General features: G+C 54.5%; 25 non-coding genes across 25 annotated transcripts; all 25 read right to left on the reverse strand.

Annotated features, from left to right (window-relative positions):
• Positions 1–42: 42 nt before the first annotated feature.
• Positions 43–161, reverse strand: LOC126231894 (5S ribosomal RNA). Its single transcript, XR_007544468.1, has one exon. It is a non-coding gene; the product is annotated as a 5S ribosomal RNA (ribosomal RNA).
• Positions 162–998: 837 nt separating this feature from the next.
• On the reverse strand, positions 999–1,117 carry LOC126231895 (5S ribosomal RNA). The gene has a single exon (XR_007544469.1). It is a non-coding gene; the product is annotated as a 5S ribosomal RNA (ribosomal RNA).
• Positions 1,118–1,954: 837 nt separating this feature from the next.
• On the reverse strand, positions 1,955–2,073 carry LOC126231898 (5S ribosomal RNA). Its single transcript, XR_007544471.1, has one exon. It is a non-coding gene; the product is annotated as a 5S ribosomal RNA (ribosomal RNA).
• Positions 2,074–2,910: 837 nt separating this feature from the next.
• LOC126231899 (5S ribosomal RNA) lies at positions 2,911–3,029 on the reverse strand. Its single transcript, XR_007544472.1, has one exon. It is a non-coding gene; the product is annotated as a 5S ribosomal RNA (ribosomal RNA).
• An 837-nt stretch (positions 3,030–3,866) lies between these two features.
• LOC126231900 (5S ribosomal RNA) lies at positions 3,867–3,985 on the reverse strand. The gene has a single exon (XR_007544473.1). It is a non-coding gene; the product is annotated as a 5S ribosomal RNA (ribosomal RNA).
• An 837-nt stretch (positions 3,986–4,822) lies between these two features.
• Positions 4,823–4,941, reverse strand: LOC126231928 (5S ribosomal RNA). The gene has a single exon (XR_007544498.1). It is a non-coding gene; the product is annotated as a 5S ribosomal RNA (ribosomal RNA).
• An 837-nt stretch (positions 4,942–5,778) lies between these two features.
• LOC126231901 (5S ribosomal RNA) lies at positions 5,779–5,897 on the reverse strand. Its single transcript, XR_007544474.1, has one exon. It is a non-coding gene; the product is annotated as a 5S ribosomal RNA (ribosomal RNA).
• Positions 5,898–6,734: 837 nt separating this feature from the next.
• LOC126231902 (5S ribosomal RNA) lies at positions 6,735–6,853 on the reverse strand. Its single transcript, XR_007544475.1, has one exon. It is a non-coding gene; the product is annotated as a 5S ribosomal RNA (ribosomal RNA).
• Positions 6,854–7,690: 837 nt separating this feature from the next.
• Positions 7,691–7,809, reverse strand: LOC126231903 (5S ribosomal RNA). The gene has a single exon (XR_007544476.1). It is a non-coding gene; the product is annotated as a 5S ribosomal RNA (ribosomal RNA).
• Positions 7,810–8,646: 837 nt separating this feature from the next.
• Positions 8,647–8,765, reverse strand: LOC126231904 (5S ribosomal RNA). The gene has a single exon (XR_007544477.1). It is a non-coding gene; the product is annotated as a 5S ribosomal RNA (ribosomal RNA).
• An 837-nt stretch (positions 8,766–9,602) lies between these two features.
• On the reverse strand, positions 9,603–9,721 carry LOC126231905 (5S ribosomal RNA). Its single transcript, XR_007544478.1, has one exon. It is a non-coding gene; the product is annotated as a 5S ribosomal RNA (ribosomal RNA).
• Positions 9,722–10,558: 837 nt separating this feature from the next.
• LOC126231906 (5S ribosomal RNA) lies at positions 10,559–10,677 on the reverse strand. The gene has a single exon (XR_007544479.1). It is a non-coding gene; the product is annotated as a 5S ribosomal RNA (ribosomal RNA).
• Positions 10,678–11,514: 837 nt separating this feature from the next.
• On the reverse strand, positions 11,515–11,633 carry LOC126231907 (5S ribosomal RNA). Its single transcript, XR_007544480.1, has one exon. It is a non-coding gene; the product is annotated as a 5S ribosomal RNA (ribosomal RNA).
• An 837-nt stretch (positions 11,634–12,470) lies between these two features.
• Positions 12,471–12,589, reverse strand: LOC126231910 (5S ribosomal RNA). The gene has a single exon (XR_007544482.1). It is a non-coding gene; the product is annotated as a 5S ribosomal RNA (ribosomal RNA).
• An 837-nt stretch (positions 12,590–13,426) lies between these two features.
• LOC126231911 (5S ribosomal RNA) lies at positions 13,427–13,545 on the reverse strand. Its single transcript, XR_007544483.1, has one exon. It is a non-coding gene; the product is annotated as a 5S ribosomal RNA (ribosomal RNA).
• An 837-nt stretch (positions 13,546–14,382) lies between these two features.
• Positions 14,383–14,501, reverse strand: LOC126231912 (5S ribosomal RNA). The gene has a single exon (XR_007544484.1). It is a non-coding gene; the product is annotated as a 5S ribosomal RNA (ribosomal RNA).
• An 837-nt stretch (positions 14,502–15,338) lies between these two features.
• LOC126231913 (5S ribosomal RNA) lies at positions 15,339–15,457 on the reverse strand. Its single transcript, XR_007544485.1, has one exon. It is a non-coding gene; the product is annotated as a 5S ribosomal RNA (ribosomal RNA).
• Positions 15,458–16,294: 837 nt separating this feature from the next.
• Positions 16,295–16,413, reverse strand: LOC126231929 (5S ribosomal RNA). The gene has a single exon (XR_007544499.1). It is a non-coding gene; the product is annotated as a 5S ribosomal RNA (ribosomal RNA).
• Positions 16,414–17,250: 837 nt separating this feature from the next.
• On the reverse strand, positions 17,251–17,369 carry LOC126231914 (5S ribosomal RNA). The gene has a single exon (XR_007544486.1). It is a non-coding gene; the product is annotated as a 5S ribosomal RNA (ribosomal RNA).
• Positions 17,370–18,206: 837 nt separating this feature from the next.
• Positions 18,207–18,325, reverse strand: LOC126231915 (5S ribosomal RNA). The gene has a single exon (XR_007544487.1). It is a non-coding gene; the product is annotated as a 5S ribosomal RNA (ribosomal RNA).
• Positions 18,326–19,162: 837 nt separating this feature from the next.
• On the reverse strand, positions 19,163–19,281 carry LOC126231930 (5S ribosomal RNA). Its single transcript, XR_007544500.1, has one exon. It is a non-coding gene; the product is annotated as a 5S ribosomal RNA (ribosomal RNA).
• Positions 19,282–20,118: 837 nt separating this feature from the next.
• Positions 20,119–20,237, reverse strand: LOC126231916 (5S ribosomal RNA). The gene has a single exon (XR_007544488.1). It is a non-coding gene; the product is annotated as a 5S ribosomal RNA (ribosomal RNA).
• Positions 20,238–21,074: 837 nt separating this feature from the next.
• On the reverse strand, positions 21,075–21,193 carry LOC126231932 (5S ribosomal RNA). Its single transcript, XR_007544501.1, has one exon. It is a non-coding gene; the product is annotated as a 5S ribosomal RNA (ribosomal RNA).
• An 837-nt stretch (positions 21,194–22,030) lies between these two features.
• LOC126231917 (5S ribosomal RNA) lies at positions 22,031–22,149 on the reverse strand. The gene has a single exon (XR_007544489.1). It is a non-coding gene; the product is annotated as a 5S ribosomal RNA (ribosomal RNA).
• An 837-nt stretch (positions 22,150–22,986) lies between these two features.
• LOC126231918 (5S ribosomal RNA) lies at positions 22,987–23,105 on the reverse strand. The gene has a single exon (XR_007544490.1). It is a non-coding gene; the product is annotated as a 5S ribosomal RNA (ribosomal RNA).
• Positions 23,106–23,884: the final 779 nt, after the last annotated feature.

Below are 23,884 nucleotides of genomic sequence, written 5' to 3' on the forward strand. Positions count from 1 at the left end.
ATGGAAAGAGGGCGGTATAAAAAAAAAAGGTCAGTGAAGGGGAGCCAACAGCACGCGGTGTTCCCAGGCGGTCACCCATCCAAGTACTAACCGCGCCCGATGTTGCTTAACTTCGGTGAGCGGACGAGAACCGGTGTATACAACATGGCATGGCCGTTGGCGTTCGTTTGCTGTAGGCGCACGGCAGAATTTGCATTCGGCTCTTCTCCCAACACACAAAATCATAGTTCGCGGTCGAAACAGTCGGACGCATTTGACGCAAAGCACTTCCTTCCGCTGCAGCGAGTTCCTCGAGGACGGCGCGGAGCGCGCGCCCTACGTCCCAGCAGAGCGACTGCCGAATTAGCGGGCGCGCCGCCGCGTGTGTAAGACGCACAGCTGCTCGTTGCACCTCCTGTCATTCGCTTGGTGCGTGCAACCTTCGACACTCGCGGAAGGCGCGTCTTGTTCCTGGTGTCCATCGCAGGAGGGCTGGCGCGCGACCGTCCGGCGTATGGCCCGTGCGGTGTCGTGCTGGAGGGCGCCACTGCTGGCGGTGTGAGCTTCCTCGCCTCACACGGGATGTTTGCGTCATTTGCACTGCATTTCCTGTCCCTGTCCCCGTCCCGACTTGTCCCGACTTTGCTCGACTGCCGCTCGCTGACGCTCGGGTCGTGGCCCTTATAACAGCGCAAGCACGAGAAACGTCTGCAGGAGGACACGAGACGATTTAAGAATAAATTTATGATTACGTATCGAATTAAGAATTGTACACCGCTACAGAACAACAGGCGCTGACGCATTTCAGAACATATCTGCCGATTCGTACTGTTTTGTCGTTTTCAAAGACTTCCTGGCGAACTTGGTTAGCACATTCTCCCCTTAAACTGAGATATTTACTGCAATTTCGTACCTTATGGTCATTACAGTAGTTTGAAATTCTTTAGCAAGAATCTTTGTCACAACAGAACGGTGGTATGGAAAGAGGGCGGTATAAAAAAAAAAGGTCAGTGAAGGGGAGCCAACAGCACGCGGTGTTCCCAGGCGGTCACCCATCCAAGTACTAACCGCGCCCGATGTTGCTTAACTTCGGTGAGCGGACGAGAACCGGTGTATACAACATGGCATGGCCGTTGGCGTTCGTTTGCTGTAGGCGCACGGCAGAATTTGCATTCGGCTCTTCTCCCAACACACAAAATCATAGTTCGCGGTCGAAACAGTCGGACGCATTTGACGCAAAGCACTTCCTTCCGCTGCAGCGAGTTCCTCGAGGACGGCGCGGAGCGCGCGCCCTACGTCCCAGCAGAGCGACTGCCGAATTAGCGGGCGCGCCGCCGCGTGTGTAAGACGCACAGCTGCTCGTTGCACCTCCTGTCATTCGCTTGGTGCGTGCAACCTTCGACACTCGCGGAAGGCGCGTCTTGTTCCTGGTGTCCATCGCAGGAGGGCTGGCGCGCGACCGTCCGGCGTATGGCCCGTGCGGTGTCGTGCTGGAGGGCGCCACTGCTGGCGGTGTGAGCTTCCTCGCCTCACACGGGATGTTTGCGTCATTTGCACTGCATTTCCTGTCCCTGTCCCCGTCCCGACTTGTCCCGACTTTGCTCGACTGCCGCTCGCTGACGCTCGGGTCGTGGCCCTTATAACAGCGCAAGCACGAGAAACGTCTGCAGGAGGACACGAGACGATTTAAGAATAAATTTATGATTACGTATCGAATTAAGAATTGTACACCGCTACAGAACAACAGGCGCTGACGCATTTCAGAACATATCTGCCGATTCGTACTGTTTTGTCGTTTTCAAAGACTTCCTGGCGAACTTGGTTAGCACATTCTCCCCTTAAACTGAGATATTTACTGCAATTTCGTACCTTATGGTCATTACAGTAGTTTGAAATTCTTTAGCAAGAATCTTTGTCACAACAGAACGGTGGTATGGAAAGAGGGCGGTATAAAAAAAAAAGGTCAGTGAAGGGGAGCCAACAGCACGCGGTGTTCCCAGGCGGTCACCCATCCAAGTACTAACCGCGCCCGATGTTGCTTAACTTCGGTGAGCGGACGAGAACCGGTGTATACAACATGGCATGGCCGTTGGCGTTCGTTTGCTGTAGGCGCACGGCAGAATTTGCATTCGGCTCTTCTCCCAACACACAAAATCATAGTTCGCGGTCGAAACAGTCGGACGCATTTGACGCAAAGCACTTCCTTCCGCTGCAGCGAGTTCCTCGAGGACGGCGCGGAGCGCGCGCCCTACGTCCCAGCAGAGCGACTGCCGAATTAGCGGGCGCGCCGCCGCGTGTGTAAGACGCACAGCTGCTCGTTGCACCTCCTGTCATTCGCTTGGTGCGTGCAACCTTCGACACTCGCGGAAGGCGCGTCTTGTTCCTGGTGTCCATCGCAGGAGGGCTGGCGCGCGACCGTCCGGCGTATGGCCCGTGCGGTGTCGTGCTGGAGGGCGCCACTGCTGGCGGTGTGAGCTTCCTCGCCTCACACGGGATGTTTGCGTCATTTGCACTGCATTTCCTGTCCCTGTCCCCGTCCCGACTTGTCCCGACTTTGCTCGACTGCCGCTCGCTGACGCTCGGGTCGTGGCCCTTATAACAGCGCAAGCACGAGAAACGTCTGCAGGAGGACACGAGACGATTTAAGAATAAATTTATGATTACGTATCGAATTAAGAATTGTACACCGCTACAGAACAACAGGCGCTGACGCATTTCAGAACATATCTGCCGATTCGTACTGTTTTGTCGTTTTCAAAGACTTCCTGGCGAACTTGGTTAGCACATTCTCCCCTTAAACTGAGATATTTACTGCAATTTCGTACCTTATGGTCATTACAGTAGTTTGAAATTCTTTAGCAAGAATCTTTGTCACAACAGAACGGTGGTATGGAAAGAGGGCGGTATAAAAAAAAAAGGTCAGTGAAGGGGAGCCAACAGCACGCGGTGTTCCCAGGCGGTCACCCATCCAAGTACTAACCGCGCCCGATGTTGCTTAACTTCGGTGAGCGGACGAGAACCGGTGTATACAACATGGCATGGCCGTTGGCGTTCGTTTGCTGTAGGCGCACGGCAGAATTTGCATTCGGCTCTTCTCCCAACACACAAAATCATAGTTCGCGGTCGAAACAGTCGGACGCATTTGACGCAAAGCACTTCCTTCCGCTGCAGCGAGTTCCTCGAGGACGGCGCGGAGCGCGCGCCCTACGTCCCAGCAGAGCGACTGCCGAATTAGCGGGCGCGCCGCCGCGTGTGTAAGACGCACAGCTGCTCGTTGCACCTCCTGTCATTCGCTTGGTGCGTGCAACCTTCGACACTCGCGGAAGGCGCGTCTTGTTCCTGGTGTCCATCGCAGGAGGGCTGGCGCGCGACCGTCCGGCGTATGGCCCGTGCGGTGTCGTGCTGGAGGGCGCCACTGCTGGCGGTGTGAGCTTCCTCGCCTCACACGGGATGTTTGCGTCATTTGCACTGCATTTCCTGTCCCTGTCCCCGTCCCGACTTGTCCCGACTTTGCTCGACTGCCGCTCGCTGACGCTCGGGTCGTGGCCCTTATAACAGCGCAAGCACGAGAAACGTCTGCAGGAGGACACGAGACGATTTAAGAATAAATTTATGATTACGTATCGAATTAAGAATTGTACACCGCTACAGAACAACAGGCGCTGACGCATTTCAGAACATATCTGCCGATTCGTACTGTTTTGTCGTTTTCAAAGACTTCCTGGCGAACTTGGTTAGCACATTCTCCCCTTAAACTGAGATATTTACTGCAATTTCGTACCTTATGGTCATTACAGTAGTTTGAAATTCTTTAGCAAGAATCTTTGTCACAACAGAACGGTGGTATGGAAAGAGGGCGGTATAAAAAAAAAAGGTCAGTGAAGGGGAGCCAACAGCACGCGGTGTTCCCAGGCGGTCACCCATCCAAGTACTAACCGCGCCCGATGTTGCTTAACTTCGGTGAGCGGACGAGAACCGGTGTATACAACATGGCATGGCCGTTGGCGTTCGTTTGCTGTAGGCGCACGGCAGAATTTGCATTCGGCTCTTCTCCCAACACACAAAATCATAGTTCGCGGTCGAAACAGTCGGACGCATTTGACGCAAAGCACTTCCTTCCGCTGCAGCGAGTTCCTCGAGGACGGCGCGGAGCGCGCGCCCTACGTCCCAGCAGAGCGACTGCCGAATTAGCGGGCGCGCCGCCGCGTGTGTAAGACGCACAGCTGCTCGTTGCACCTCCTGTCATTCGCTTGGTGCGTGCAACCTTCGACACTCGCGGAAGGCGCGTCTTGTTCCTGGTGTCCATCGCAGGAGGGCTGGCGCGCGACCGTCCGGCGTATGGCCCGTGCGGTGTCGTGCTGGAGGGCGCCACTGCTGGCGGTGTGAGCTTCCTCGCCTCACACGGGATGTTTGCGTCATTTGCACTGCATTTCCTGTCCCTGTCCCCGTCCCGACTTGTCCCGACTTTGCTCGACTGCCGCTCGCTGACGCTCGGGTCGTGGCCCTTATAACAGCGCAAGCACGAGAAACGTCTGCAGGAGGACACGAGACGATTTAAGAATAAATTTATGATTACGTATCGAATTAAGAATTGTACACCGCTACAGAACAACAGGCGCTGACGCATTTCAGAACATATCTGCCGATTCGTACTGTTTTGTCGTTTTCAAAGACTTCCTGGCGAACTTGGTTAGCACATTCTCCCCTTAAACTGAGATATTTACTGCAATTTCGTACCTTATGGTCATTACAGTAGTTTGAAATTCTTTAGCAAGAATCTTTGTCACAACAGAACGGTGGTATGGAAAGAGGGCGGTATAAAAAAAAAAGGTCAGTGAAGGGGAGCCAACAGCACGCGGTGTTCCCAGGCGGTCACCCATCCAAGTACTAACCGCGCCCGATGTTGCTTAACTTCGGTGAGCGGACGAGAACCTGTGTATACAACATGGCATGGCCGTTGGCGTTCGTTTGCTGTAGGCGCACGGCAGAATTTGCATTCGGCTCTTCTCCCAACACACAAAATCATAGTTCGCGGTCGAAACAGTCGGACGCATTTGACGCAAAGCACTTCCTTCCGCTGCAGCGAGTTCCTCGAGGACGGCGCGGAGCGCGCGCCCTACGTCCCAGCAGAGCGACTGCCGAATTAGCGGGCGCGCCGCCGCGTGTGTAAGACGCACAGCTGCTCGTTGCACCTCCTGTCATTCGCTTGGTGCGTGCAACCTTCGACACTCGCGGAAGGCGCGTCTTGTTCCTGGTGTCCATCGCAGGAGGGCTGGCGCGCGACCGTCCGGCGTATGGCCCGTGCGGTGTCGTGCTGGAGGGCGCCACTGCTGGCGGTGTGAGCTTCCTCGCCTCACACGGGATGTTTGCGTCATTTGCACTGCATTTCCTGTCCCTGTCCCCGTCCCGACTTGTCCCGACTTTGCTCGACTGCCGCTCGCTGACGCTCGGGTCGTGGCCCTTATAACAGCGCAAGCACGAGAAACGTCTGCAGGAGGACACGAGACGATTTAAGAATAAATTTATGATTACGTATCGAATTAAGAATTGTACACCGCTACAGAACAACAGGCGCTGACGCATTTCAGAACATATCTGCCGATTCGTACTGTTTTGTCGTTTTCAAAGACTTCCTGGCGAACTTGGTTAGCACATTCTCCCCTTAAACTGAGATATTTACTGCAATTTCGTACCTTATGGTCATTACAGTAGTTTGAAATTCTTTAGCAAGAATCTTTGTCACAACAGAACGGTGGTATGGAAAGAGGGCGGTATAAAAAAAAAAGGTCAGTGAAGGGGAGCCAACAGCACGCGGTGTTCCCAGGCGGTCACCCATCCAAGTACTAACCGCGCCCGATGTTGCTTAACTTCGGTGAGCGGACGAGAACCGGTGTATACAACATGGCATGGCCGTTGGCGTTCGTTTGCTGTAGGCGCACGGCAGAATTTGCATTCGGCTCTTCTCCCAACACACAAAATCATAGTTCGCGGTCGAAACAGTCGGACGCATTTGACGCAAAGCACTTCCTTCCGCTGCAGCGAGTTCCTCGAGGACGGCGCGGAGCGCGCGCCCTACGTCCCAGCAGAGCGACTGCCGAATTAGCGGGCGCGCCGCCGCGTGTGTAAGACGCACAGCTGCTCGTTGCACCTCCTGTCATTCGCTTGGTGCGTGCAACCTTCGACACTCGCGGAAGGCGCGTCTTGTTCCTGGTGTCCATCGCAGGAGGGCTGGCGCGCGACCGTCCGGCGTATGGCCCGTGCGGTGTCGTGCTGGAGGGCGCCACTGCTGGCGGTGTGAGCTTCCTCGCCTCACACGGGATGTTTGCGTCATTTGCACTGCATTTCCTGTCCCTGTCCCCGTCCCGACTTGTCCCGACTTTGCTCGACTGCCGCTCGCTGACGCTCGGGTCGTGGCCCTTATAACAGCGCAAGCACGAGAAACGTCTGCAGGAGGACACGAGACGATTTAAGAATAAATTTATGATTACGTATCGAATTAAGAATTGTACACCGCTACAGAACAACAGGCGCTGACGCATTTCAGAACATATCTGCCGATTCGTACTGTTTTGTCGTTTTCAAAGACTTCCTGGCGAACTTGGTTAGCACATTCTCCCCTTAAACTGAGATATTTACTGCAATTTCGTACCTTATGGTCATTACAGTAGTTTGAAATTCTTTAGCAAGAATCTTTGTCACAACAGAACGGTGGTATGGAAAGAGGGCGGTATAAAAAAAAAAGGTCAGTGAAGGGGAGCCAACAGCACGCGGTGTTCCCAGGCGGTCACCCATCCAAGTACTAACCGCGCCCGATGTTGCTTAACTTCGGTGAGCGGACGAGAACCGGTGTATACAACATGGCATGGCCGTTGGCGTTCGTTTGCTGTAGGCGCACGGCAGAATTTGCATTCGGCTCTTCTCCCAACACACAAAATCATAGTTCGCGGTCGAAACAGTCGGACGCATTTGACGCAAAGCACTTCCTTCCGCTGCAGCGAGTTCCTCGAGGACGGCGCGGAGCGCGCGCCCTACGTCCCAGCAGAGCGACTGCCGAATTAGCGGGCGCGCCGCCGCGTGTGTAAGACGCACAGCTGCTCGTTGCACCTCCTGTCATTCGCTTGGTGCGTGCAACCTTCGACACTCGCGGAAGGCGCGTCTTGTTCCTGGTGTCCATCGCAGGAGGGCTGGCGCGCGACCGTCCGGCGTATGGCCCGTGCGGTGTCGTGCTGGAGGGCGCCACTGCTGGCGGTGTGAGCTTCCTCGCCTCACACGGGATGTTTGCGTCATTTGCACTGCATTTCCTGTCCCTGTCCCCGTCCCGACTTGTCCCGACTTTGCTCGACTGCCGCTCGCTGACGCTCGGGTCGTGGCCCTTATAACAGCGCAAGCACGAGAAACGTCTGCAGGAGGACACGAGACGATTTAAGAATAAATTTATGATTACGTATCGAATTAAGAATTGTACACCGCTACAGAACAACAGGCGCTGACGCATTTCAGAACATATCTGCCGATTCGTACTGTTTTGTCGTTTTCAAAGACTTCCTGGCGAACTTGGTTAGCACATTCTCCCCTTAAACTGAGATATTTACTGCAATTTCGTACCTTATGGTCATTACAGTAGTTTGAAATTCTTTAGCAAGAATCTTTGTCACAACAGAACGGTGGTATGGAAAGAGGGCGGTATAAAAAAAAAAGGTCAGTGAAGGGGAGCCAACAGCACGCGGTGTTCCCAGGCGGTCACCCATCCAAGTACTAACCGCGCCCGATGTTGCTTAACTTCGGTGAGCGGACGAGAACCGGTGTATACAACATGGCATGGCCGTTGGCGTTCGTTTGCTGTAGGCGCACGGCAGAATTTGCATTCGGCTCTTCTCCCAACACACAAAATCATAGTTCGCGGTCGAAACAGTCGGACGCATTTGACGCAAAGCACTTCCTTCCGCTGCAGCGAGTTCCTCGAGGACGGCGCGGAGCGCGCGCCCTACGTCCCAGCAGAGCGACTGCCGAATTAGCGGGCGCGCCGCCGCGTGTGTAAGACGCACAGCTGCTCGTTGCACCTCCTGTCATTCGCTTGGTGCGTGCAACCTTCGACACTCGCGGAAGGCGCGTCTTGTTCCTGGTGTCCATCGCAGGAGGGCTGGCGCGCGACCGTCCGGCGTATGGCCCGTGCGGTGTCGTGCTGGAGGGCGCCACTGCTGGCGGTGTGAGCTTCCTCGCCTCACACGGGATGTTTGCGTCATTTGCACTGCATTTCCTGTCCCTGTCCCCGTCCCGACTTGTCCCGACTTTGCTCGACTGCCGCTCGCTGACGCTCGGGTCGTGGCCCTTATAACAGCGCAAGCACGAGAAACGTCTGCAGGAGGACACGAGACGATTTAAGAATAAATTTATGATTACGTATCGAATTAAGAATTGTACACCGCTACAGAACAACAGGCGCTGACGCATTTCAGAACATATCTGCCGATTCGTACTGTTTTGTCGTTTTCAAAGACTTCCTGGCGAACTTGGTTAGCACATTCTCCCCTTAAACTGAGATATTTACTGCAATTTCGTACCTTATGGTCATTACAGTAGTTTGAAATTCTTTAGCAAGAATCTTTGTCACAACAGAACGGTGGTATGGAAAGAGGGCGGTATAAAAAAAAAAGGTCAGTGAAGGGGAGCCAACAGCACGCGGTGTTCCCAGGCGGTCACCCATCCAAGTACTAACCGCGCCCGATGTTGCTTAACTTCGGTGAGCGGACGAGAACCGGTGTATACAACATGGCATGGCCGTTGGCGTTCGTTTGCTGTAGGCGCACGGCAGAATTTGCATTCGGCTCTTCTCCCAACACACAAAATCATAGTTCGCGGTCGAAACAGTCGGACGCATTTGACGCAAAGCACTTCCTTCCGCTGCAGCGAGTTCCTCGAGGACGGCGCGGAGCGCGCGCCCTACGTCCCAGCAGAGCGACTGCCGAATTAGCGGGCGCGCCGCCGCGTGTGTAAGACGCACAGCTGCTCGTTGCACCTCCTGTCATTCGCTTGGTGCGTGCAACCTTCGACACTCGCGGAAGGCGCGTCTTGTTCCTGGTGTCCATCGCAGGAGGGCTGGCGCGCGACCGTCCGGCGTATGGCCCGTGCGGTGTCGTGCTGGAGGGCGCCACTGCTGGCGGTGTGAGCTTCCTCGCCTCACACGGGATGTTTGCGTCATTTGCACTGCATTTCCTGTCCCTGTCCCCGTCCCGACTTGTCCCGACTTTGCTCGACTGCCGCTCGCTGACGCTCGGGTCGTGGCCCTTATAACAGCGCAAGCACGAGAAACGTCTGCAGGAGGACACGAGACGATTTAAGAATAAATTTATGATTACGTATCGAATTAAGAATTGTACACCGCTACAGAACAACAGGCGCTGACGCATTTCAGAACATATCTGCCGATTCGTACTGTTTTGTCGTTTTCAAAGACTTCCTGGCGAACTTGGTTAGCACATTCTCCCCTTAAACTGAGATATTTACTGCAATTTCGTACCTTATGGTCATTACAGTAGTTTGAAATTCTTTAGCAAGAATCTTTGTCACAACAGAACGGTGGTATGGAAAGAGGGCGGTATAAAAAAAAAAGGTCAGTGAAGGGGAGCCAACAGCACGCGGTGTTCCCAGGCGGTCACCCATCCAAGTACTAACCGCGCCCGATGTTGCTTAACTTCGGTGAGCGGACGAGAACCGGTGTATACAACATGGCATGGCCGTTGGCGTTCGTTTGCTGTAGGCGCACGGCAGAATTTGCATTCGGCTCTTCTCCCAACACACAAAATCATAGTTCGCGGTCGAAACAGTCGGACGCATTTGACGCAAAGCACTTCCTTCCGCTGCAGCGAGTTCCTCGAGGACGGCGCGGAGCGCGCGCCCTACGTCCCAGCAGAGCGACTGCCGAATTAGCGGGCGCGCCGCCGCGTGTGTAAGACGCACAGCTGCTCGTTGCACCTCCTGTCATTCGCTTGGTGCGTGCAACCTTCGACACTCGCGGAAGGCGCGTCTTGTTCCTGGTGTCCATCGCAGGAGGGCTGGCGCGCGACCGTCCGGCGTATGGCCCGTGCGGTGTCGTGCTGGAGGGCGCCACTGCTGGCGGTGTGAGCTTCCTCGCCTCACACGGGATGTTTGCGTCATTTGCACTGCATTTCCTGTCCCTGTCCCCGTCCCGACTTGTCCCGACTTTGCTCGACTGCCGCTCGCTGACGCTCGGGTCGTGGCCCTTATAACAGCGCAAGCACGAGAAACGTCTGCAGGAGGACACGAGACGATTTAAGAATAAATTTATGATTACGTATCGAATTAAGAATTGTACACCGCTACAGAACAACAGGCGCTGACGCATTTCAGAACATATCTGCCGATTCGTACTGTTTTGTCGTTTTCAAAGACTTCCTGGCGAACTTGGTTAGCACATTCTCCCCTTAAACTGAGATATTTACTGCAATTTCGTACCTTATGGTCATTACAGTAGTTTGAAATTCTTTAGCAAGAATCTTTGTCACAACAGAACGGTGGTATGGAAAGAGGGCGGTATAAAAAAAAAAGGTCAGTGAAGGGGAGCCAACAGCACGCGGTGTTCCCAGGCGGTCACCCATCCAAGTACTAACCGCGCCCGATGTTGCTTAACTTCGGTGAGCGGACGAGAACCGGTGTATACAACATGGCATGGCCGTTGGCGTTCGTTTGCTGTAGGCGCACGGCAGAATTTGCATTCGGCTCTTCTCCCAACACACAAAATCATAGTTCGCGGTCGAAACAGTCGGACGCATTTGACGCAAAGCACTTCCTTCCGCTGCAGCGAGTTCCTCGAGGACGGCGCGGAGCGCGCGCCCTACGTCCCAGCAGAGCGACTGCCGAATTAGCGGGCGCGCCGCCGCGTGTGTAAGACGCACAGCTGCTCGTTGCACCTCCTGTCATTCGCTTGGTGCGTGCAACCTTCGACACTCGCGGAAGGCGCGTCTTGTTCCTGGTGTCCATCGCAGGAGGGCTGGCGCGCGACCGTCCGGCGTATGGCCCGTGCGGTGTCGTGCTGGAGGGCGCCACTGCTGGCGGTGTGAGCTTCCTCGCCTCACACGGGATGTTTGCGTCATTTGCACTGCATTTCCTGTCCCTGTCCCCGTCCCGACTTGTCCCGACTTTGCTCGACTGCCGCTCGCTGACGCTCGGGTCGTGGCCCTTATAACAGCGCAAGCACGAGAAACGTCTGCAGGAGGACACGAGACGATTTAAGAATAAATTTATGATTACGTATCGAATTAAGAATTGTACACCGCTACAGAACAACAGGCGCTGACGCATTTCAGAACATATCTGCCGATTCGTACTGTTTTGTCGTTTTCAAAGACTTCCTGGCGAACTTGGTTAGCACATTCTCCCCTTAAACTGAGATATTTACTGCAATTTCGTACCTTATGGTCATTACAGTAGTTTGAAATTCTTTAGCAAGAATCTTTGTCACAACAGAACGGTGGTATGGAAAGAGGGCGGTATAAAAAAAAAAGGTCAGTGAAGGGGAGCCAACAGCACGCGGTGTTCCCAGGCGGTCACCCATCCAAGTACTAACCGCGCCCGATGTTGCTTAACTTCGGTGAGCGGACGAGAACCGGTGTATACAACATGGCATGGCCGTTGGCGTTCGTTTGCTGTAGGCGCACGGCAGAATTTGCATTCGGCTCTTCTCCCAACACACAAAATCATAGTTCGCGGTCGAAACAGTCGGACGCATTTGACGCAAAGCACTTCCTTCCGCTGCAGCGAGTTCCTCGAGGACGGCGCGGAGCGCGCGCCCTACGTCCCAGCAGAGCGACTGCCGAATTAGCGGGCGCGCCGCCGCGTGTGTAAGACGCACAGCTGCTCGTTGCACCTCCTGTCATTCGCTTGGTGCGTGCAACCTTCGACACTCGCGGAAGGCGCGTCTTGTTCCTGGTGTCCATCGCAGGAGGGCTGGCGCGCGACCGTCCGGCGTATGGCCCGTGCGGTGTCGTGCTGGAGGGCGCCACTGCTGGCGGTGTGAGCTTCCTCGCCTCACACGGGATGTTTGCGTCATTTGCACTGCATTTCCTGTCCCTGTCCCCGTCCCGACTTGTCCCGACTTTGCTCGACTGCCGCTCGCTGACGCTCGGGTCGTGGCCCTTATAACAGCGCAAGCACGAGAAACGTCTGCAGGAGGACACGAGACGATTTAAGAATAAATTTATGATTACGTATCGAATTAAGAATTGTACACCGCTACAGAACAACAGGCGCTGACGCATTTCAGAACATATCTGCCGATTCGTACTGTTTTGTCGTTTTCAAAGACTTCCTGGCGAACTTGGTTAGCACATTCTCCCCTTAAACTGAGATATTTACTGCAATTTCGTACCTTATGGTCATTACAGTAGTTTGAAATTCTTTAGCAAGAATCTTTGTCACAACAGAACGGTGGTATGGAAAGAGGGCGGTATAAAAAAAAAAGGTCAGTGAAGGGGAGCCAACAGCACGCGGTGTTCCCAGGCGGTCACCCATCCAAGTACTAACCGCGCCCGATGTTGCTTAACTTCGGTGAGCGGACGAGAACCGGTGTATACAACATGGCATGGCCGTTGGCGTTCGTTTGCTGTAGGCGCACGGCAGAATTTGCATTCGGCTCTTCTCCCAACACACAAAATCATAGTTCGCGGTCGAAACAGTCGGACGCATTTGACGCAAAGCACTTCCTTCCGCTGCAGCGAGTTCCTCGAGGACGGCGCGGAGCGCGCGCCCTACGTCCCAGCAGAGCGACTGCCGAATTAGCGGGCGCGCCGCCGCGTGTGTAAGACGCACAGCTGCTCGTTGCACCTCCTGTCATTCGCTTGGTGCGTGCAACCTTCGACACTCGCGGAAGGCGCGTCTTGTTCCTGGTGTCCATCGCAGGAGGGCTGGCGCGCGACCGTCCGGCGTATGGCCCGTGCGGTGTCGTGCTGGAGGGCGCCACTGCTGGCGGTGTGAGCTTCCTCGCCTCACACGGGATGTTTGCGTCATTTGCACTGCATTTCCTGTCCCTGTCCCCGTCCCGACTTGTCCCGACTTTGCTCGACTGCCGCTCGCTGACGCTCGGGTCGTGGCCCTTATAACAGCGCAAGCACGAGAAACGTCTGCAGGAGGACACGAGACGATTTAAGAATAAATTTATGATTACGTATCGAATTAAGAATTGTACACCGCTACAGAACAACAGGCGCTGACGCATTTCAGAACATATCTGCCGATTCGTACTGTTTTGTCGTTTTCAAAGACTTCCTGGCGAACTTGGTTAGCACATTCTCCCCTTAAACTGAGATATTTACTGCAATTTCGTACCTTATGGTCATTACAGTAGTTTGAAATTCTTTAGCAAGAATCTTTGTCACAACAGAACGGTGGTATGGAAAGAGGGCGGTATAAAAAAAAAAGGTCAGTGAAGGGGAGCCAACAGCACGCGGTGTTCCCAGGCGGTCACCCATCCAAGTACTAACCGCGCCCGATGTTGCTTAACTTCGGTGAGCGGACGAGAACCGGTGTATACAACATGGCATGGCCGTTGGCGTTCGTTTGCTGTAGGCGCACGGCAGAATTTGCATTCGGCTCTTCTCCCAACACACAAAATCATAGTTCGCGGTCGAAACAGTCGGACGCATTTGACGCAAAGCACTTCCTTCCGCTGCAGCGAGTTCCTCGAGGACGGCGCGGAGCGCGCGCCCTACGTCCCAGCAGAGCGACTGCCGAATTAGCGGGCGCGCCGCCGCGTGTGTAAGACGCACAGCTGCTCGTTGCACCTCCTGTCATTCGCTTGGTGCGTGCAACCTTCGACACTCGCGGAAGGCGCGTCTTGTTCCTGGTGTCCATCGCAGGAGGGCTGGCGCGCGACCGTCCGGCGTATGGCCCGTGCGGTGTCGTGCTGGAGGGCGCCACTGCTGGCGGTGTGAGCTTCCTCGCCTCACACGGGATGTTTGCGTCATTTGCACTGCATTTCCTGTCCCTGTCCCCGTCCCGACTTGTCCCGACTTTGCTCGACTGCCGCTCGCTGACGCTCGGGTCGTGGCCCTTATAACAGCGCAAGCACGAGAAACGTCTGCAGGAGGACACGAGACGATTTAAGAATAAATTTATGATTACGTATCGAATTAAGAATTGTACACCGCTACAGAACAACAGGCGCTGACGCATTTCAGAACATATCTGCCGATTCGTACTGTTTTGTCGTTTTCAAAGACTTCCTGGCGAACTTGGTTAGCACATTCTCCCCTTAAACTGAGATATTTACTGCAATTTCGTACCTTATGGTCATTACAGTAGTTTGAAATTCTTTAGCAAGAATCTTTGTCACAACAGAACGGTGGTATGGAAAGAGGGCGGTATAAAAAAAAAAGGTCAGTGAAGGGGAGCCAACAGCACGCGGTGTTCCCAGGCGGTCACCCATCCAAGTACTAACCGCGCCCGATGTTGCTTAACTTCGGTGAGCGGACGAGAACCGGTGTATACAACATGGCATGGCCGTTGGCGTTCGTTTGCTGTAGGCGCACGGCAGAATTTGCATTCGGCTCTTCTCCCAACACACAAAATCATAGTTCGCGGTCGAAACAGTCGGACGCATTTGACGCAAAGCACTTCCTTCCGCTGCAGCGAGTTCCTCGAGGACGGCGCGGAGCGCGCGCCCTACGTCCCAGCAGAGCGACTGCCGAATTAGCGGGCGCGCCGCCGCGTGTGTAAGACGCACAGCTGCTCGTTGCACCTCCTGTCATTCGCTTGGTGCGTGCAACCTTCGACACTCGCGGAAGGCGCGTCTTGTTCCTGGTGTCCATCGCAGGAGGGCTGGCGCGCGACCGTCCGGCGTATGGCCCGTGCGGTGTCGTGCTGGAGGGCGCCACTGCTGGCGGTGTGAGCTTCCTCGCCTCACACGGGATGTTTGCGTCATTTGCACTGCATTTCCTGTCCCTGTCCCCGTCCCGACTTGTCCCGACTTTGCTCGACTGCCGCTCGCTGACGCTCGGGTCGTGGCCCTTATAACAGCGCAAGCACGAGAAACGTCTGCAGGAGGACACGAGACGATTTAAGAATAAATTTATGATTACGTATCGAATTAAGAATTGTACACCGCTACAGAACAACAGGCGCTGACGCATTTCAGAACATATCTGCCGATTCGTACTGTTTTGTCGTTTTCAAAGACTTCCTGGCGAACTTGGTTAGCACATTCTCCCCTTAAACTGAGATATTTACTGCAATTTCGTACCTTATGGTCATTACAGTAGTTTGAAATTCTTTAGCAAGAATCTTTGTCACAACAGAACGGTGGTATGGAAAGAGGGCGGTATAAAAAAAAAAGGTCAGTGAAGGGGAGCCAACAGCACGCGGTGTTCCCAGGCGGTCACCCATCCAAGTACTAACCGCGCCCGATGTTGCTTAACTTCGGTGAGCGGACGAGAACCGGTGTATACAACATGGCATGGCCGTTGGCGTTCGTTTGCTGTAGGCGCACGGCAGAATTTGCATTCGGCTCTTCTCCCAACACACAAAATCATAGTTCGCGGTCGAAACAGTCGGACGCATTTGACGCAAAGCACTTCCTTCCGCTGCAGCGAGTTCCTCGAGGACGGCGCGGAGCGCGCGCCCTACGTCCCAGCAGAGCGACTGCCGAATTAGCGGGCGCGCCGCCGCGTGTGTAAGACGCACAGCTGCTCGTTGCACCTCCTGTCATTCGCTTGGTGCGTGCAACCTTCGACACTCGCGGAAGGCGCGTCTTGTTCCTGGTGTCCATCGCAGGAGGGCTGGCGCGCGACCGTCCGGCGTATGGCCCGTGCGGTGTCGTGCTGGAGGGCGCCACTGCTGGCGGTGTGAGCTTCCTCGCCTCACACGGGATGTTTGCGTCATTTGCACTGCATTTCCTGTCCCTGTCCCCGTCCCGACTTGTCCCGACTTTGCTCGACTGCCGCTCGCTGACGCTCGGGTCGTGGCCCTTATAACAGCGCAAGCACGAGAAACGTCTGCAGGAGGACACGAGACGATTTAAGAATAAATTTATGATTACGTATCGAATTAAGAATTGTACACCGCTACAGAACAACAGGCGCTGACGCATTTCAGAACATATCTGCCGATTCGTACTGTTTTGTCGTTTTCAAAGACTTCCTGGCGAACTTGGTTAGCACATTCTCCCCTTAAACTGAGATATTTACTGCAATTTCGTACCTTATGGTCATTACAGTAGTTTGAAATTCTTTAGCAAGAATCTTTGTCACAACAGAACGGTGGTATGGAAAGAGGGCGGTATAAAAAAAAAAGGTCAGTGAAGGGGAGCCAACAGCACGCGGTGTTCCCAGGCGGTCACCCATCCAAGTACTAACCGCGCCCGATGTTGCTTAACTTCGGTGAGCGGACGAGAACCTGTGTATACAACATGGCATGGCCGTTGGCGTTCGTTTGCTGTAGGCGCACGGCAGAATTTGCATTCGGCTCTTCTCCCAACACACAAAATCATAGTTCGCGGTCGAAACAGTCGGACGCATTTGACGCAAAGCACTTCCTTCCGCTGCAGCGAGTTCCTCGAGGACGGCGCGGAGCGCGCGCCCTACGTCCCAGCAGAGCGACTGCCGAATTAGCGGGCGCGCCGCCGCGTGTGTAAGACGCACAGCTGCTCGTTGCACCTCCTGTCATTCGCTTGGTGCGTGCAACCTTCGACACTCGCGGAAGGCGCGTCTTGTTCCTGGTGTCCATCGCAGGAGGGCTGGCGCGCGACCGTCCGGCGTATGGCCCGTGCGGTGTCGTGCTGGAGGGCGCCACTGCTGGCGGTGTGAGCTTCCTCGCCTCACACGGGATGTTTGCGTCATTTGCACTGCATTTCCTGTCCCTGTCCCCGTCCCGACTTGTCCCGACTTTGCTCGACTGCCGCTCGCTGACGCTCGGGTCGTGGCCCTTATAACAGCGCAAGCACGAGAAACGTCTGCAGGAGGACACGAGACGATTTAAGAATAAATTTATGATTACGTATCGAATTAAGAATTGTACACCGCTACAGAACAACAGGCGCTGACGCATTTCAGAACATATCTGCCGATTCGTACTGTTTTGTCGTTTTCAAAGACTTCCTGGCGAACTTGGTTAGCACATTCTCCCCTTAAACTGAGATATTTACTGCAATTTCGTACCTTATGGTCATTACAGTAGTTTGAAATTCTTTAGCAAGAATCTTTGTCACAACAGAACGGTGGTATGGAAAGAGGGCGGTATAAAAAAAAAAGGTCAGTGAAGGGGAGCCAACAGCACGCGGTGTTCCCAGGCGGTCACCCATCCAAGTACTAACCGCGCCCGATGTTGCTTAACTTCGGTGAGCGGACGAGAACCGGTGTATACAACATGGCATGGCCGTTGGCGTTCGTTTGCTGTAGGCGCACGGCAGAATTTGCATTCGGCTCTTCTCCCAACACACAAAATCATAGTTCGCGGTCGAAACAGTCGGACGCATTTGACGCAAAGCACTTCCTTCCGCTGCAGCGAGTTCCTCGAGGACGGCGCGGAGCGCGCGCCCTACGTCCCAGCAGAGCGACTGCCGAATTAGCGGGCGCGCCGCCGCGTGTGTAAGACGCACAGCTGCTCGTTGCACCTCCTGTCATTCGCTTGGTGCGTGCAACCTTCGACACTCGCGGAAGGCGCGTCTTGTTCCTGGTGTCCATCGCAGGAGGGCTGGCGCGCGACCGTCCGGCGTATGGCCCGTGCGGTGTCGTGCTGGAGGGCGCCACTGCTGGCGGTGTGAGCTTCCTCGCCTCACACGGGATGTTTGCGTCATTTGCACTGCATTTCCTGTCCCTGTCCCCGTCCCGACTTGTCCCGACTTTGCTCGACTGCCGCTCGCTGACGCTCGGGTCGTGGCCCTTATAACAGCGCAAGCACGAGAAACGTCTGCAGGAGGACACGAGACGATTTAAGAATAAATTTATGATTACGTATCGAATTAAGAATTGTACACCGCTACAGAACAACAGGCGCTGACGCATTTCAGAACATATCTGCCGATTCGTACTGTTTTGTCGTTTTCAAAGACTTCCTGGCGAACTTGGTTAGCACATTCTCCCCTTAAACTGAGATATTTACTGCAATTTCGTACCTTATGGTCATTACAGTAGTTTGAAATTCTTTAGCAAGAATCTTTGTCACAACAGAACGGTGGTATGGAAAGAGGGCGGTATAAAAAAAAAAGGTCAGTGAAGGGGAGCCAACAGCACGCGGTGTTCCCAGGCGGTCACCCATCCAAGTACTAACCGCGCCCGATGTTGCTTAACTTCGGTGAGCGGACGAGAACCGGTGTATACAACATGGCATGGCCGTTGGCGTTCGTTTGCTGTAGGCGCACGGCAGAATTTGCATTCGGCTCTTCTCCCAACACACAAAATCATAGTTCGCGGTCGAAACAGTCGGACGCATTTGACGCAAAGCACTTCCTTCCGCTGCAGCGAGTTCCTCGAGGACGGCGCGGAGCGCGCGCCCTACGTCCCAGCAGAGCGACTGCCGAATTAGCGGGCGCGCCGCCGCGTGTGTAAGACGCACAGCTGCTCGTTGCACCTCCTGTCATTCGCTTGGTGCGTGCAACCTTCGACACTCGCGGAAGGCGCGTCTTGTTCCTGGTGTCCATCGCAGGAGGGCTGGCGCGCGACCGTCCGGCGTATGGCCCGTGCGGTGTCGTGCTGGAGGGCGCCACTGCTGGCGGTGTGAGCTTCCTCGCCTCACACGGGATGTTTGCGTCATTTGCACTGCATTTCCTGTCCCTGTCCCCGTCCCGACTTGTCCCGACTTTGCTCGACTGCCGCTCGCTGACGCTCGGGTCGTGGCCCTTATAACAGCGCAAGCACGAGAAACGTCTGCAGGAGGACACGAGACGATTTAAGAATAAATTTATGATTACGTATCGAATTAAGAATTGTACACCGCTACAGAACAACAGGCGCTGACGCATTTCAGAACATATCTGCCGATTCGTACTGTTTTGTCGTTTTCAAAGACTTCCTGGCGAACTTGGTTAGCACATTCTCCCCTTAAACTGAGATATTTACTGCAATTTCGTACCTTATGGTCATTACAGTAGTTTGAAATTCTTTAGCAAGAATCTTTGTCACAACAGAACGGTGGTATGGAAAGAGGGCGGTATAAAAAAAAAAGGTCAGTGAAGGGGAGCCAACAGCACGCGGTGTTCCCAGGCGGTCACCCATCCAAGTACTAACCGCGCCCGATGTTGCTTAACTTCGGTGAGCGGACGAGAACCTGTGTATACAACATGGCATGGCCGTTGGCGTTCGTTTGCTGTAGGCGCACGGCAGAATTTGCATTCGGCTCTTCTCCCAACACACAAAATCATAGTTCGCGGTCGAAACAGTCGGACGCATTTGACGCAAAGCACTTCCTTCCGCTGCAGCGAGTTCCTCGAGGACGGCGCGGAGCGCGCGCCCTACGTCCCAGCAGAGCGACTGCCGAATTAGCGGGCGCGCCGCCGCGTGTGTAAGACGCACAGCTGCTCGTTGCACCTCCTGTCATTCGCTTGGTGCGTGCAACCTTCGACACTCGCGGAAGGCGCGTCTTGTTCCTGGTGTCCATCGCAGGAGGGCTGGCGCGCGACCGTCCGGCGTATGGCCCGTGCGGTGTCGTGCTGGAGGGCGCCACTGCTGGCGGTGTGAGCTTCCTCGCCTCACACGGGATGTTTGCGTCATTTGCACTGCATTTCCTGTCCCTGTCCCCGTCCCGACTTGTCCCGACTTTGCTCGACTGCCGCTCGCTGACGCTCGGGTCGTGGCCCTTATAACAGCGCAAGCACGAGAAACGTCTGCAGGAGGACACGAGACGATTTAAGAATAAATTTATGATTACGTATCGAATTAAGAATTGTACACCGCTACAGAACAACAGGCGCTGACGCATTTCAGAACATATCTGCCGATTCGTACTGTTTTGTCGTTTTCAAAGACTTCCTGGCGAACTTGGTTAGCACATTCTCCCCTTAAACTGAGATATTTACTGCAATTTCGTACCTTATGGTCATTACAGTAGTTTGAAATTCTTTAGCAAGAATCTTTGTCACAACAGAACGGTGGTATGGAAAGAGGGCGGTATAAAAAAAAAAGGTCAGTGAAGGGGAGCCAACAGCACGCGGTGTTCCCAGGCGGTCACCCATCCAAGTACTAACCGCGCCCGATGTTGCTTAACTTCGGTGAGCGGACGAGAACCGGTGTATACAACATGGCATGGCCGTTGGCGTTCGTTTGCTGTAGGCGCACGGCAGAATTTGCATTCGGCTCTTCTCCCAACACACAAAATCATAGTTCGCGGTCGAAACAGTCGGACGCATTTGACGCAAAGCACTTCCTTCCGCTGCAGCGAGTTCCTCGAGGACGGCGCGGAGCGCGCGCCCTACGTCCCAGCAGAGCGACTGCCGAATTAGCGGGCGCGCCGCCGCGTGTGTAAGACGCACAGCTGCTCGTTGCACCTCCTGTCATTCGCTTGGTGCGTGCAACCTTCGACACTCGCGGAAGGCGCGTCTTGTTCCTGGTGTCCATCGCAGGAGGGCTGGCGCGCGACCGTCCGGCGTATGGCCCGTGCGGTGTCGTGCTGGAGGGCGCCACTGCTGGCGGTGTGAGCTTCCTCGCCTCACACGGGATGTTTGCGTCATTTGCACTGCATTTCCTGTCCCTGTCCCCGTCCCGACTTGTCCCGACTTTGCTCGACTGCCGCTCGCTGACGCTCGGGTCGTGGCCCTTATAACAGCGCAAGCACGAGAAACGTCTGCAGGAGGACACGAGACGATTTAAGAATAAATTTATGATTACGTATCGAATTAAGAATTGTACACCGCTACAGAACAACAGGCGCTGACGCATTTCAGAACATATCTGCCGATTCGTACTGTTTTGTCGTTTTCAAAGACTTCCTGGCGAACTTGGTTAGCACATTCTCCCCTTAAACTGAGATATTTACTGCAATTTCGTACCTTATGGTCATTACAGTAGTTTGAAATTCTTTAGCAAGAATCTTTGTCACAACAGAACGGTGGTATGGAAAGAGGGCGGTATAAAAAAAAAAGGTCAGTGAAGGGGAGCCAACAGCACGCGGTGTTCCCAGGCGGTCACCCATCCAAGTACTAACCGCGCCCGATGTTGCTTAACTTCGGTGAGCGGACGAGAACCTGTGTATACAACATGGCATGGCCGTTGGCGTTCGTTTGCTGTAGGCGCACGGCAGAATTTGCATTCGGCTCTTCTCCCAACACACAAAATCATAGTTCGCGGTCGAAACAGTCGGACGCATTTGACGCAAAGCACTTCCTTCCGCTGCAGCGAGTTCCTCGAGGACGGCGCGGAGCGCGCGCCCTACGTCCCAGCAGAGCGACTGCCGAATTAGCGGGCGCGCCGCCGCGTGTGTAAGACGCACAGCTGCTCGTTGCACCTCCTGTCATTCGCTTGGTGCGTGCAACCTTCGACACTCGCGGAAGGCGCGTCTTGTTCCTGGTGTCCATCGCAGGAGGGCTGGCGCGCGACCGTCCGGCGTATGGCCCGTGCGGTGTCGTGCTGGAGGGCGCCACTGCTGGCGGTGTGAGCTTCCTCGCCTCACACGGGATGTTTGCGTCATTTGCACTGCATTTCCTGTCCCTGTCCCCGTCCCGACTTGTCCCGACTTTGCTCGACTGCCGCTCGCTGACGCTCGGGTCGTGGCCCTTATAACAGCGCAAGCACGAGAAACGTCTGCAGGAGGACACGAGACGATTTAAGAATAAATTTATGATTACGTATCGAATTAAGAATTGTACACCGCTACAGAACAACAGGCGCTGACGCATTTCAGAACATATCTGCCGATTCGTACTGTTTTGTCGTTTTCAAAGACTTCCTGGCGAACTTGGTTAGCACATTCTCCCCTTAAACTGAGATATTTACTGCAATTTCGTACCTTATGGTCATTACAGTAGTTTGAAATTCTTTAGCAAGAATCTTTGTCACAACAGAACGGTGGTATGGAAAGAGGGCGGTATAAAAAAAAAAGGTCAGTGAAGGGGAGCCAACAGCACGCGGTGTTCCCAGGCGGTCACCCATCCAAGTACTAACCGCGCCCGATGTTGCTTAACTTCGGTGAGCGGACGAGAACCGGTGTATACAACATGGCATGGCCGTTGGCGTTCGTTTGCTGTAGGCGCACGGCAGAATTTGCATTCGGCTCTTCTCCCAACACACAAAATCATAGTTCGCGGTCGAAACAGTCGGACGCATTTGACGCAAAGCACTTCCTTCCGCTGCAGCGAGTTCCTCGAGGACGGCGCGGAGCGCGCGCCCTACGTCCCAGCAGAGCGACTGCCGAATTAGCGGGCGCGCCGCCGCGTGTGTAAGACGCACAGCTGCTCGTTGCACCTCCTGTCATTCGCTTGGTGCGTGCAACCTTCGACACTCGCGGAAGGCGCGTCTTGTTCCTGGTGTCCATCGCAGGAGGGCTGGCGCGCGACCGTCCGGCGTATGGCCCGTGCGGTGTCGTGCTGGAGGGCGCCACTGCTGGCGGTGTGAGCTTCCTCGCCTCACACGGGATGTTTGCGTCATTTGCACTGCATTTCCTGTCCCTGTCCCCGTCCCGACTTGTCCCGACTTTGCTCGACTGCCGCTCGCTGACGCTCGGGTCGTGGCCCTTATAACAGCGCAAGCACGAGAAACGTCTGCAGGAGGACACGAGACGATTTAAGAATAAATTTATGATTACGTATCGAATTAAGAATTGTACACCGCTACAGAACAACAGGCGCTGACGCATTTCAGAACATATCTGCCGATTCGTACTGTTTTGTCGTTTTCAAAGACTTCCTGGCGAACTTGGTTAGCACATTCTCCCCTTAAACTGAGATATTTACTGCAATTTCGTACCTTATGGTCATTACAGTAGTTTGAAATTCTTTAGCAAGAATCTTTGTCACAACAGAACGGTGGTATGGAAAGAGGGCGGTATAAAAAAAAAAGGTCAGTGAAGGGGAGCCAACAGCACGCGGTGTTCCCAGGCGGTCACCCATCCAAGTACTAACCGCGCCCGATGTTGCTTAACTTCGGTGAGCGGACGAGAACCGGTGTATACAACATGGCATGGCCGTTGGCGTTCGTTTGCTGTAGGCGCACGGCAGAATTTGCATTCGGCTCTTCTCCCAACACACAAAATCATAGTTCGCGGTCGAAACAGTCGGACGCATTTGACGCAAAGCACTTCCTTCCGCTGCAGCGAGTTCCTCGAGGACGGCGCGGAGCGCGCGCCCTACGTCCCAGCAGAGCGACTGCCGAATTAGCGGGCGCGCCGCCGCGTGTGTAAGACGCACAGCTGCTCGTTGCACCTCCTGTCATTCGCTTGGTGCGTGCAACCTTCGACACTCGCGGAAGGCGCGTCTTGTTCCTGGTGTCCATCGCAGGAGGGCTGGCGCGCGACCGTCCGGCGTATGGCCCGTGCGGTGTCGTGCTGGAGGGCGCCACTGCTGGCGGTGTGAGCTTCCTCGCCTCACACGGGATGTTTGCGTCATTTGCACTGCATTTCCTGTCCCTGTCCCCGTCCCGACTTGTCCCGACTTTGCTCGACTGCCGCTCGCTGACGCTCGGGTCGTGGCCCTTATAACAGCGCAAGCACGAGAAACGTCTGCAGGAGGACACGAGACGATTTAAGAATAAATTTATGATTACGTATCGAATTAAGAATTGTACACCGCTACAGAACAACAGGCGCTGACGCATTTCAGAACATATCTGCCGATTCGTACTGTTTTGTCGTTTTCAAAGACTTCCTGGCGAACTTGGTTAGCACATTCTCCCCTTAAACTGAGATATTTACTGCAATTTCGTACCTTATGGTCATTACAGTAGTTTGAAATTCTTTAGCAAGAATCTTTGTC

This window comes from Schistocerca nitens, unplaced genomic scaffold (assembly GCF_023898315.1).
Source record: "Schistocerca nitens isolate TAMUIC-IGC-003100 unplaced genomic scaffold, iqSchNite1.1 HiC_scaffold_421, whole genome shotgun sequence".
NCBI lineage: Eukaryota > Metazoa > Arthropoda > Insecta > Orthoptera > Acrididae > Schistocerca > Schistocerca nitens.